The sequence below is a fragment of the Doryrhamphus excisus genome, linkage group LG14, assembly GCF_037039965.1.
Source record: "Doryrhamphus excisus strain RoL-2023G ecotype Guam linkage group LG14, RoL_Dexc_Guam_v1.1, whole genome shotgun sequence".
In the NCBI taxonomy this organism is placed as follows: Eukaryota; Metazoa; Chordata; class Actinopteri; order Syngnathiformes; family Syngnathidae; genus Doryrhamphus; species Doryrhamphus excisus.
The window spans coordinates 19,429,934-19,441,163 of NC_136370.1; the positions used below are offsets into that span (position 1 = coordinate 19,429,934).

At 47.5% G+C, this 11,230-nt stretch overlaps 1 long non-coding RNA gene across 4 annotated transcripts in view; it reads left to right on the top strand.

The window, feature by feature from the left end:
• The window catches only part of LOC131140440 (uncharacterized), a 31,401-nt gene that overhangs the window by 15,196 nt on the left and 4,975 nt on the right, over positions 1-11,230 (top strand). For 3 of the 4 annotated variants that reach the window (XR_013629726.1, XR_013629729.1, XR_013629728.1), the window contains exon 4: positions 9,270-9,360. This is a non-coding gene — a long non-coding RNA (uncharacterized LOC131140440). The remainder of the gene's footprint in view (positions 1-9,269; positions 9,361-11,230) is intronic. The other variant, XR_013629727.1, reaches the window with a different exon arrangement.

Below are 11,230 nucleotides of genomic sequence, written 5' to 3' on the forward strand. Positions count from 1 at the left end.
GGTTTTTTTTTTAATAATGTACCTCGTACCAAAGTACTGGGTGATATGAGCATCCAATGCCATAATGGGTACCATAGAGCGTGTCAATATAGTGATATATATAGCACATCATGACTGGTTCAAGACTCTTCATCCTTGTATTTAGCAAACATCAACTGCTTGTATTGTTTCTTGAATTGGCTCATCGTTGTGCATTGTTTGATTTCCTTACTCAATCCATTCCATAGTTTGATTCCACATACTGAAATGCTATGGCTAGCATAACGTAGTCCTAGAAATAGGATTAAACATATGACATGAGACAAATTTGAGACATGATTAGGCATATGATTTGAGACATATAACATGAGACATGATGCTAACTCGCAAACTAGAGAGCTAGCGACCTAAACGGTAGCCTTCAAGTTATTTCCTTTAAACTTAAATAGCCAAAAACGTACCACTTCCCCACGGATAGGGAGGATAACTATTAACAGTTATCAATCATTCAATCATTAATACAGCATCCATATCAAACTTGCGCGGGCCGCACTAACATTAAACTTTCATATCAAGGCGGGGGCCTCAAACTAGTGTCCTGTGGGCCACATTTGGCCCGCGGGCCGCGTGTTTGAGACCACTGGTGTAAACAAAGATGCCAGAAAATCCAAAGTTTGATCGGTGAGCAATCAGACAGGCTGCAGGCATCCATTAGCTTAGCCTGTGACAAGTTTAGTCCCTCCAATACGGGACACAAGAGTTTTTATTTCTAAATATGGGACGATTCCATTTTTTAACGCCACAGTTTTCTTTAAAATGGTACGGAGTCGGACTTACGTGGCTGCGGCCATATCCGGCGTGAGTAACGGTCTCACCTTGGCCTCCCCAATGAAAAATGTATCTCTGGCACTGCATACAGTACACGCTTCGTCATATTGAACGTCAACAATAGGAGAAGCTGATAGACTAAAATGAAAAAGAAAGTTGAATGAAAGAATGTGTTCTTTCACGGCTAAGTTGTGACTCCGCCCCCTATGCAGCAACATAATCAAAGGTCCCGCGCCGCCGTGACTTCCTGTCACCGTGTTTGAGCAGCAGTGCCGGTCTGGAGCGGCACCCCGCCGCGTCCGACGCAGGCGGTGTCAAAGTAGGCCGTCAGCGGCGGCGTTCTTTTGTTCGGTGAAAAGTCTCATTATTGTGCTGCTGAAACATGTCAGCGCTAACGCTAGCTGGCACAAAAGCTCCAAACACGGCGGCGTTGATGGAACAGAAGCGTAAAAGCAGCATTAAATTGCGTGACAGCTTAAAGCGGCGACTGTAAAGTGACTCATTTATGCTAGTGGCATCACACGGGCACCGGGTGGCGCTAATTTGACGCCACCGTTAGGACACAAGTTTGGACTTTTTGTCTTCTTTATCAGACTTAACGTGATGAAAGCGTATCTGCTCTCTGATTGGCTGACACCGTCCACCTTCGCAAACAGGAAGTGAAACTCTCTGGAAGACGTGAGGCTGCAGGGACGAAATCACACGCCACAGTTGGCGCTCTCGTTCTGACACAGCTGTTGGCACTGGCGGCCAGCTGGCGGCTCAACAATCGACTGCGGCGCGTCAATCAGGCGAGCGGTGGCGAGCGGTGGCGAGCAGCAGCGCGCTCGAAGCCACGTGTTCTGGCGGCCGTGGGTCCACAGATCCGAACGCCGCTTTGCAGTTTGCAACCTGCCAGAAGGCGGCAAAGACCGGCTTTGTTCTCCTTTGGATTGACGCGTCCTTCGGGCTCGCGGCGGCCATGTTGGCGGCGGCTGTGTTGGCTAACTTGTTGAAGAAGTTGTCGCCAAGCGGCCATGTTCTCTCGAACAGGAAGTTGCTTCTGTCGCGGGTCCGAGGCCTGGCAACCATGAGGTCGCGTTGCCCTTTCGTGATTCTCTCGCTGTGGTTGGACAAGACTGGTCTTTGACCCCCGACCCCGGCAAGACAGGAAGTGAGCGAGCAGAAAGCAGCCTATTGTTTTTGACATCACTATCATGGCGGACATCTTCATCATCTCTCTTCTCTCCCTCTACACTCCTCATCCTCCCCCCTGACCCCCCTCCCGGTCGGGGGTCTGTTTTGTGCCCCCCCCCCCTCGGTGGGAACAGCTCTGTGTTTGTGGGCCAATAGGTCCAATTCAAGCGAGTCCTTTGTGGAAGGACCAGCGCCACAAAGCCTAATGGGAAACCACCCCCCCCCCCAACTCCCCCCTGCTGCCCATCAACGTTTGTCTACCTCGCCGGCCCCCCACCCCTCCCACTCGGGCCCTCTAAGTTTGTTTAAGACATTGAAAGTGCAAAGAAAAGACAGAAAGAGAGAAAGAGTGCGGCCATTAAGGTAATTATATAGAGCCAACGTTCCCGTGAGGGCTCTTAATCGACCTTAATGTTTGTCTAATTGGGGTGGGGGGGCGCTGAGGGGGTACAAGGGCAGAGTGGGGTGCTTTTTGAGGGGGTGAATGTCCTCTTCCTCTCAGGACAAGAACAACTTTGAGTCCTCTTGTCTCGGCCGTTCACACCTTCTCACAATAGCTGTCACCTCCAGCACTCTCACATTACCCCCCCCCCCCCATACCCACCTCACCCCTCCACCCCCCCATGCCCACCTCACCCTCCAGCTCGCCCGATGATGGCCTCCACGTCTCCCACTCAAGGTAGCGTCCAGATGTCATCCCGTTAGCTTGATGTTAGCGTTCTTCTCTGATTTTGGATCAACATTTCCAATAAATATGATGGTTGCAATCATTATTTTAGATTCTTCAATTACCGTTGTTGACCTTTGACCTCAGGCCCTTGATCGAAACACATATGAAGTTTAAAATGTATAGGAACTCACCACTAATGGATGACAATGCAAGACGATCCATGAACAGATGGAACCCGAGTCACAGTGACACACACACGCACACACACAACTACGGTGCGTTCAAGGACCACCAAAAAAAAATAATAAATAATTGAAGCATAAACTCTCTGCAGGAAAAACGGCCTATTTTTGGAGGAAAAAAATGTAGGAATTTGAGTCATGAATGCTGAATCATGAATGTGCAAAGATCCACTGTTATTAATTATTAATACAATAATCTAACAATATGAACAAAGGAATACAACGATTCCCTCTTATTGAGCAAAATCTCTCTTTCAAATCCTTCAAAGTCCTCCTGAGGCCTCCCACTTATTCCCCACTTTGTAAACAATATGTCAGCATCAACTGGATCATATCAACAACACAACCAAAAACACACAAATATTTATAAAATACACATATAGCAGAGAACTGAACAATATCTAATCAGTGCAGTACACTGATACACACTTCATATCAATAGATTATTGGAATCGATCCCCCCCCCCCTCGTTTTCACATCTAAACACAAACACCTATTTTCGTATGCAAATGAGTGACACAAGCAGGAAAACGAACGGACGATCTTCGCCCGTGAAGATTTTTGCATCGGGGTTGGGTGGAGTGGCGGGAGGGATGGTGGGGTGGGGGGGATGGGGGGGGGGCAAAAGCGGACACAAAGATGATTTCATTTCCAGCCGCCATTCCCATGGAGGCTCGGCGAGGACAAACGGGCGGCGAGAAAGACGAGAGGAATGACAGCACGACAAATAACCTTCCTCACTTTCTGCCCACAAATTGAAGGCGGGATAAAAAGGCTCCTGTGTGTCCTGCGGCCAAATGAGACACCTGTCCAAACCTCTAAAGACCTTTTGTGTCTTTCACAGTTTCTTTGCGCCGCCTTCTAATTGGGCCGCGCGGCCTGGTCCTAGCCTGCTAGCGCTAGCTAAAGGAGGCGGGCGGGGGCGCTGAATAGAAACGTGATTGTGTTGCTGTCAAGCGCTCCCACATGAACTCGCCTTTTCTTCCCGCACCCGGACGGCGAGGAGAAGTGTGAAGGTGGGGGGGGGGGAGGGGGGGCGGAGGGAGGAAGGGGCGAGAGAGAGACACACTTCATTTGTCATCCAGCGGCCTGATTGGAGTGGCGAAGCCAATTCACATCTCGAGTGGCGTTCCCATCACACGAACCCCCCCCAACCCCCCACCCCCACGCCCCCTGGCTCCTGCCAATCAAGCGCTGCGGCTACAGACGGCCATGTTTGGAGCTGAGAGGCTCATCGTAGCCGACGGCGGCAGTAATGACTCCCTCAGCCGGGGGCGGGGGGTCCACAGAGAAGGTTTGGGAGAACTTTTCTTGGGTGAGTTTTTCCAAGCAGGTTGTCGCATTTATTTTGGGGGCGGGGCCGCTGCATCCTGACGATCATTTGACATGATTGCACCAATCGGAGAGCTCGCTGACATCAAACATTTGCTGTGTTTCAAATGGAATACTTGTGTCAGTACACTTCGATAAGTACGCTGTGTACTGAGTTGCTGAGTGTTGCTAGCGTACTAGCGTCGTGCACCCTAAAAGAGTATCATAATATTTACCTTTTTCTTCTCTGCTTTTTAATGAGATAATTACTCTGCTATGTAGCCAAGATGGCGGCTATTGAGGGCGGTAAGTGTCCATCACCTGATCATAACATTCGGCTAGTGTACTGCATTTTGGCGTACTTTAATGTGTGAATGCAGTAACCCTACAAATCAATTAGAATTTTCTTGCATCTGATTTTTTCGATTTTGGTTTTCCAAAGTCCGCGGCAGTTTCGTATGCATCCGATCGGAATGCGGCGCCACTGCTGTCTGACTGCTACTGTACATCCGACCCGTACGCCATCCAAAGGTGACAGAGGACGCGCGCAAAAGTTATTATTATTCCAAAATTGCGTGAAAAATATGTGTCAGCGAAGCGGCTCACGTCCATGTCCCGCCACGCCTGGCTCCGACTCCTCACCCGCACGCTCCTCGGAAAACAGACATCAGTGTGGAAAAGCCTTCTTCCTTCTCAATATCCCACGTGGAATAATTTCATTTAGGAAATGTTGACTAGTTGTACAAAAAGGTGGAATCTTTTCCCGGTGGAAGGTCGTGTGAGAGCCGCAACCGAGTTGGGACAATTAGCGGTCGTTTGTGTGGAAAGCGAACGCCGCTGTCAATCAGATGTTTGTGCCAGCAGACATCGGAGGAAGTGATTTCGGGATAAACGTGGTACGTACTTCTACGGCTCTGTCGCTTTCAGAACGTCGACTTGAGGCCGGGGAGAGCTGAGAAGGGTTGACCTTTGACCTCAGGCCCCGGAGCTCCCTGCTTCCTCTTTGGCTTCACTCACTTGCTTCCTTGCTCCCTCCGTTGAGCGCCGCTTCCTGGTCTCGGCAGGCCTCCTCCTCCAGCGGCGGTGGCGTAATGACTTTACGACTGTTTTTGTTCACGCTAAGTGCACTAAATATTTGGATGCTCCAAAGCAAAGCAGAATAATTGAAGGTGTGATTTGTGGCAGCTGGCGGCGAGTCTTCGGGCTGCCGGCGGCGTAATGAAAACAGCTAGCGAGCCGCCGTAAACAAAAGCAACTTGTTATGTCGCAAACCCCTCGCTGTGCCACGCGGCGCCTGGGAAACAACACTCATTTCCTTGATGGCGTACTGCAATCATGGCGCCGCTTCGCCATGCCGAGCGCACCGCTGCTCATTAACGTGGAGAGACAGGGTGGCCCGTGCCAGGGAGGCAAGATGGCGGCCGGTGAGCGTGACAGAACGGGGAGGGGTCTTGAAGAACTTTTAGTGTTACCACCATGACCCCCCTCTCGATACCCCCCCTCTCTTAATGTCTCGCAGTCCTGCACCTGTGCAGGCTAAACACGGGAGGGAGGGGCCGCTCATGCCCCGAGAGGGGTCAAGAGTTGTGGTCGGGGGGTGAAAGGTCAAGAGGAAGCTCTTTCTGCCAATGGAAAGCCACTTATCATTCTCATCTAATGGATGCGGCCATCTGTCAATCAGGACCAAAGGGGAGGGGCCAGCAGGTATCCCCATGCTGCCACGACTGTCCCCCGAGGGTCCGAGCACCGAGAAAGATGGCTGAGGGGTGCGCGGCAGGTCGTGGGATTGTTTACGTCTTGGTGAACTCCCTCTGGATCGTCCAATCAGACGCCGGAGTGAGGCCACTGGATCTGGTAGCCAGGATCGTCTTTATGATTGATTACCAATCGCCGTACCTGTGTGTGTGTGTGTGTGTGTGTGTGTGTGCGTGTGTGTGTGTGTGTCATGGCAAAGAGCTAGCTTACATTTAGTAACTTGATGTTTGTCGATGTTTACCGGCCGCAGTCTTATTGCCATAAATGACTGATCCAGGGTCAGCGTGGGAACCAAACTTTGGGCTGTTTGTTGATCCAACTCCGCACATTCACTGATCACTGATCCTGCAATTACTGTGAAACACAATCTGCCATCTTGAGGCTGACTCCGCCCCCTCCGGCACAGATGCCACGCCCCCACTATCCCCATGGAGTTCCATCCTACAGGCCGCTACATCTCGCGTCTCCCGGCTCAGACGCCGCATCCTCGCAGGTCGACTTCCTGCGTGCCGACAGAGCGTACTCGCTGTTAACGATGTCTGGGAAAAGCTTTCCCGGTCTTTCCCAGACTTCCGAGGGGTGTGCTGCTGTGGCGGCGTGGCCCGCGACCACGGAGGCTCCCCAGGGAAGGTGGGGCGGCGTTGGGCGGGAACAGGTGGAGCGTGGGAAAAAGAGCGCGCCCACAAAAGGGCAACGCGCGACCTTGCAGGAAGTGAAACGATGATCTAAACAGTCAGGGTCGTTTATTCTCGCCAAAAAGCACAACGTCCTTTCATCAAACTATTAACAGGCACAATATCCAGGAAGTAGGCGGCGGCGGCGGCGGTGGCGGCGGTGGCGGCGGCGGCGGCAGTGAGCTGATTGCGGCAAGTTCGGCCCCTCGCCATCGACGCCTGAATGGCGGTAATCATTTGTCTGATTTGATGCGAGGAGGCGTCTTGATTAAAGCTGATTTGGATGATGCCCCCACTCCCTTGACCCCCACCTTCCCCAGTATCACCAGTATCACCATCAACCCCCCCCCTCCTTTCTGAAACCAAAACAAGTCCTTGTCGCTTTGACGGGTGGAGGTCCCTCCCCCACACCCCCATCAGCTCCAATCATTGACCACCGTGGCGCCGCTTGGCACCATCCTATGAGCAGTGTCGGAACAAGATGGCGGACAGCGACGTGTCATGTCAACACGTCCAAAAGGACTTTGGAAGTCTAAAGTTGGACATGTGGACGCTCGAGACGTCTCATTGGCTGAGCTCTGCTATGATCGTTATGGTCCGCCTCATCAAGGTGGGCCTCGTGGTGCCCATCCCCACGCCGGCCGCTTCACTTCCTGCCGGAGGACAACATGGCCGCCATCTGTTGTCTCATTAGACGCCATCTCTGATTGCCTGTCTCACCTCCGGGGTCGCGCGGGAGGGGGAGGGGTGCCGTGATTACAGTCGCCAAGACGACAATCCAGCATCGGCGATGGCGAGCCACAACCACGACGTTAGCACGCGTGATTGACAGCTTCAAGGAAAAAGCGACATTCATTGATGAGCGTTGATGTTTTGAATCAATTAAAAAGCCTTTCTGCTGGCTGTTGTTTACTTCCTGTACGCCACTTTAACGCCGCTCACAAACCTCCCAGTTGACGCTATTATCCCAGCGGGCAGTCGGTTTCCCGCCCTCGCCTCGCGCACGTGTGCACGTGCGCACGCACAGATGTTTGCGGCTGTCATCGGTAAACGGCGTAAACTGTCAGCGTGTGAGGAGGCGCCTTTCAAAGCGTCCCTCCGCAGGCCTCCGGCCGCCGCACAAACATCGATCCGCCGAGTGAGGGGAGGGGCCTTGCAGCTGCCCTGCCTTTCCGAGGTCGGAATGGAGCGCGGGAGCGTTTGGTTGCCGTGGAAACACACTTGATCACATTATGAGGCTGCTTTGATGTCGGTCACATGACAGCAGAAGATCTGCTATTGAAGATCTACCAGAAGTCCTTGATGGGGCGTCCATCCAAAGTGATGAAGGCTCAATGGTCGGCTTGTGGTTGGTTTGTGGTGGGCTTGTGGTGGTCTAGAACTAGAAGCATGCTGGTTCGATGCCCCGGTGGTCTCCGGGTGGGCCACAGGTTCTGACAAAGGTGAAAGGTCAGCGGATGTAAAGGTGGGACGGTCGTTGCTTTGCCGAGTCTTTAGTTGCGAGAAGAACAATGGACGAGGTTCTTGTTTAGCGTCGATCCATTAAAGGAAACACAAACAAGTTGGCTGCTTGTCGTGCGATCGCTAACGTTTCATCGGGAGCGAACAACAAAGCGTCAAGCGCGAGACGGAGCGTTAATTGTCAGTCTTTTGTTGTCTTGTGTGCGTCTGCGTGTCATCAACAGACGGAGGGAGGCTGGACGCCGCCGTCTCCTCTCGTTCTGTTTCCTAACACCGCACTGAAACGCTCCGACGTGTTTGTCACTCAACATACCGACAGGAGGGGTTACCACGGCAACCCTGCCATCATCACTGCACGGCGGGACCAGAACACGTACGCACTCTCAGCTCCCAGCCAAGTCCGGGCTCCTCCATCCCATCCCCGTCGTCAGCGGAACCACGAGCGGAACCGCATCCTGCTGTGCGGCGGCTCCTTGTCGTTTTGCGTCTCCGCTCGCGTCCTCGTGGAGACGCTGAGGACAGAAGACCGTGAAGATGAATGAAGCCGCAAGACAACACACACACACACACACACACACACACAGCGTTAGAAAGGAAGAAGATAAAAAAACTGTCCACCGTCGACTTGTGATTTTTCATTATTTCAACTTCAAAAAATCATAAAAGAACAAATTCATTCTACTTATCTTTTTAAATAAAGATTAAAATACATGTCATACATAATAATAATAAGTCAAAGTAAAAAGAAATATTTCAATAAATCAAATATGCATTTACAAAAGTCTGAAATGTAAAAAAGCAGCAAATAAACAACAATAAATAAATGTTTTTAATTACATTTTTTTTTTACAAAAGATTATATTTCATTTATTTCTTTATTATCATTTACTTATTCCTTATATTATGATTCTTCTTCACACACACACAAATATGCCTTTACTACTATTTTTTATTTCTTTTCTACCATTTTTTCCATCAATTCATACACTTTTCTTATATTTATATTTAGAAATGTGTCTTTCTTTCAATTTTTCTAATAATTTGCCAATCAATATTATCTATTTTGAATGGATGTTTCTTTATTATTTTTATTTATTATTTTTCAATAATTTGGTGCTGAGGTAAAAAAAAAAAAAAAAAAAAGCAAGCAAGGTTTTGTCTCCTGTCCTCAGCAGGACTTTTCTTAACGAGCGGCAGCACAAAGACGACCTGGACGGATTCTACCCGACAGCAAGAGACCAGCCGCACAAAGACAAGACACAGGTACAAAAATTATTATCAGAAAATAAATCAAACGCTTTTATTTGATCGTCATGACGACGGGGAGGAACAAAGACGAAATGATGTTGGAAAAAATGATTTATGGCTCGATGCTGTCAAATAATATACTTTTTTTTCGATGACATCAATTATATCCAATACGGTATTTTTAACAACAAAAATAATCATTTAAACTAAAGATTTGTAGTACATCAACACAAATTCACTAACACGACTAAATACTTTTTAAACACGTCAATATTAATATTACAATGACACATTTGATTTTATTCTCATTTTTAAACATTAACAATAATAATGATTGTAAAACGATCATACTAATGTAAGTCTAATTTGAATAATTTTTATCGTTTTAAATTTACTCATCGACAGTAAAATCATTTTAAAAATGCTAATGCTCATTTTAAAAATATTTTCCGACCAAAATATTGCAATTTTGTGTATAATGAAACTAGTAAACGTTCTTGTTATGCTAAAATAATCATGTGTTTAATAAATGTGTAATACTATTTATAGTGCTAGTATGTAGGATTTATTTATAATGTTGATTATGACTTTGGAGCAAAAAAATCAAAAATCAAATAAATAGTTGATGATGCCCGGTAAACGTCAACACATTCACGTCAAGCTGCGTGTACTTTCCTTTATTTCACTTGGATGCAAATCATTTTTCAGCTCAAGGCTTTGTCTTTTTTTTTGGTTCCATAATGAACCGATCGTCATGCATGCTGTTTATTTCATTTATTAATTCATGCATATTTCATATATTCCACGGCCTCCGAATCTTAAAATCATCTCCTTTTATTTCACCGTGTTTGTTTGTGTTTGTTGTTGTTGTCGTCTCTTTCTTAAATGTGTGTGTGTGTGTGTGTGTGTTCATGTGGCCTGCCGTGTCCCAACAAGCACCGCGGTAGGTGTTACACACGCGCGCACACACACACGCGACGCAGATACAGCAGTGGCTTCTCATAGGGCGCCATCTAGTGGCAGCACAAGTAATTGTCATCATTTTCTGTTTTTCATCCTTGGATATTTTCTGTAGATTGAATGTAAATTGTTGGTCGTCATGTACAGTGTGAAAGGGCGTGGAAATGGATGTCATGGTCATGTGACAAAGTCTTTTATTGACCCGAGCATTCCGCCATTTGCAATCACACACACACACAATTAAAATGTGTCCTATTCTACTTTATTCAGCTTTGTGGTTAATCGAACTGAAGTCCTATATGTGACTTATAGGTTACTTTTAATATAGTAAAAAATACATATATATATTTTTTCGAGTGGTTGGCATATGACAGTCACGTGACTATAAAAGAAGCTAAAGCGGCTTCCCGGAAATAGCAGTCTATCAGGTAAGCTAGCTCATTTCGAAAGCTCACTTTTTTCCATCAAAGATAAGTTTAAAGTCCCTTTAGTCATTGTAAGGTTCTTAAAAGGGTGTCATAGAGTACAATTCATCCCGTTTTTGTTGTATGTTTTCAATAAATTCATAGAAAACAAGCGAGGTAAATATCAGGCTTGTGGCCTTAAAATTCCTATATGGAAATCCTGACGTGATATTGAGGTAAAAGTGTCAAGACGCTTATAAAATGTCGCTGTTTAAATGATTTTCAATGAATATATGTTATTTATTTCATTCAAAGTCCATTTGAGCTACACAAAAAGTGTTAAATAAACACATTTAGCATGAACAATGTTACATACAGTATGATATGTTAGACATGAATTCTCAATAAACACAACGATATGTTATTGTTTTATATATATTTGACTTTAAGCCGATTGTTTGGTTAATTTTTGTTCTTACTGGCAGTTCTACAAATTCAATTGGAAATGCTAACATGTTTTT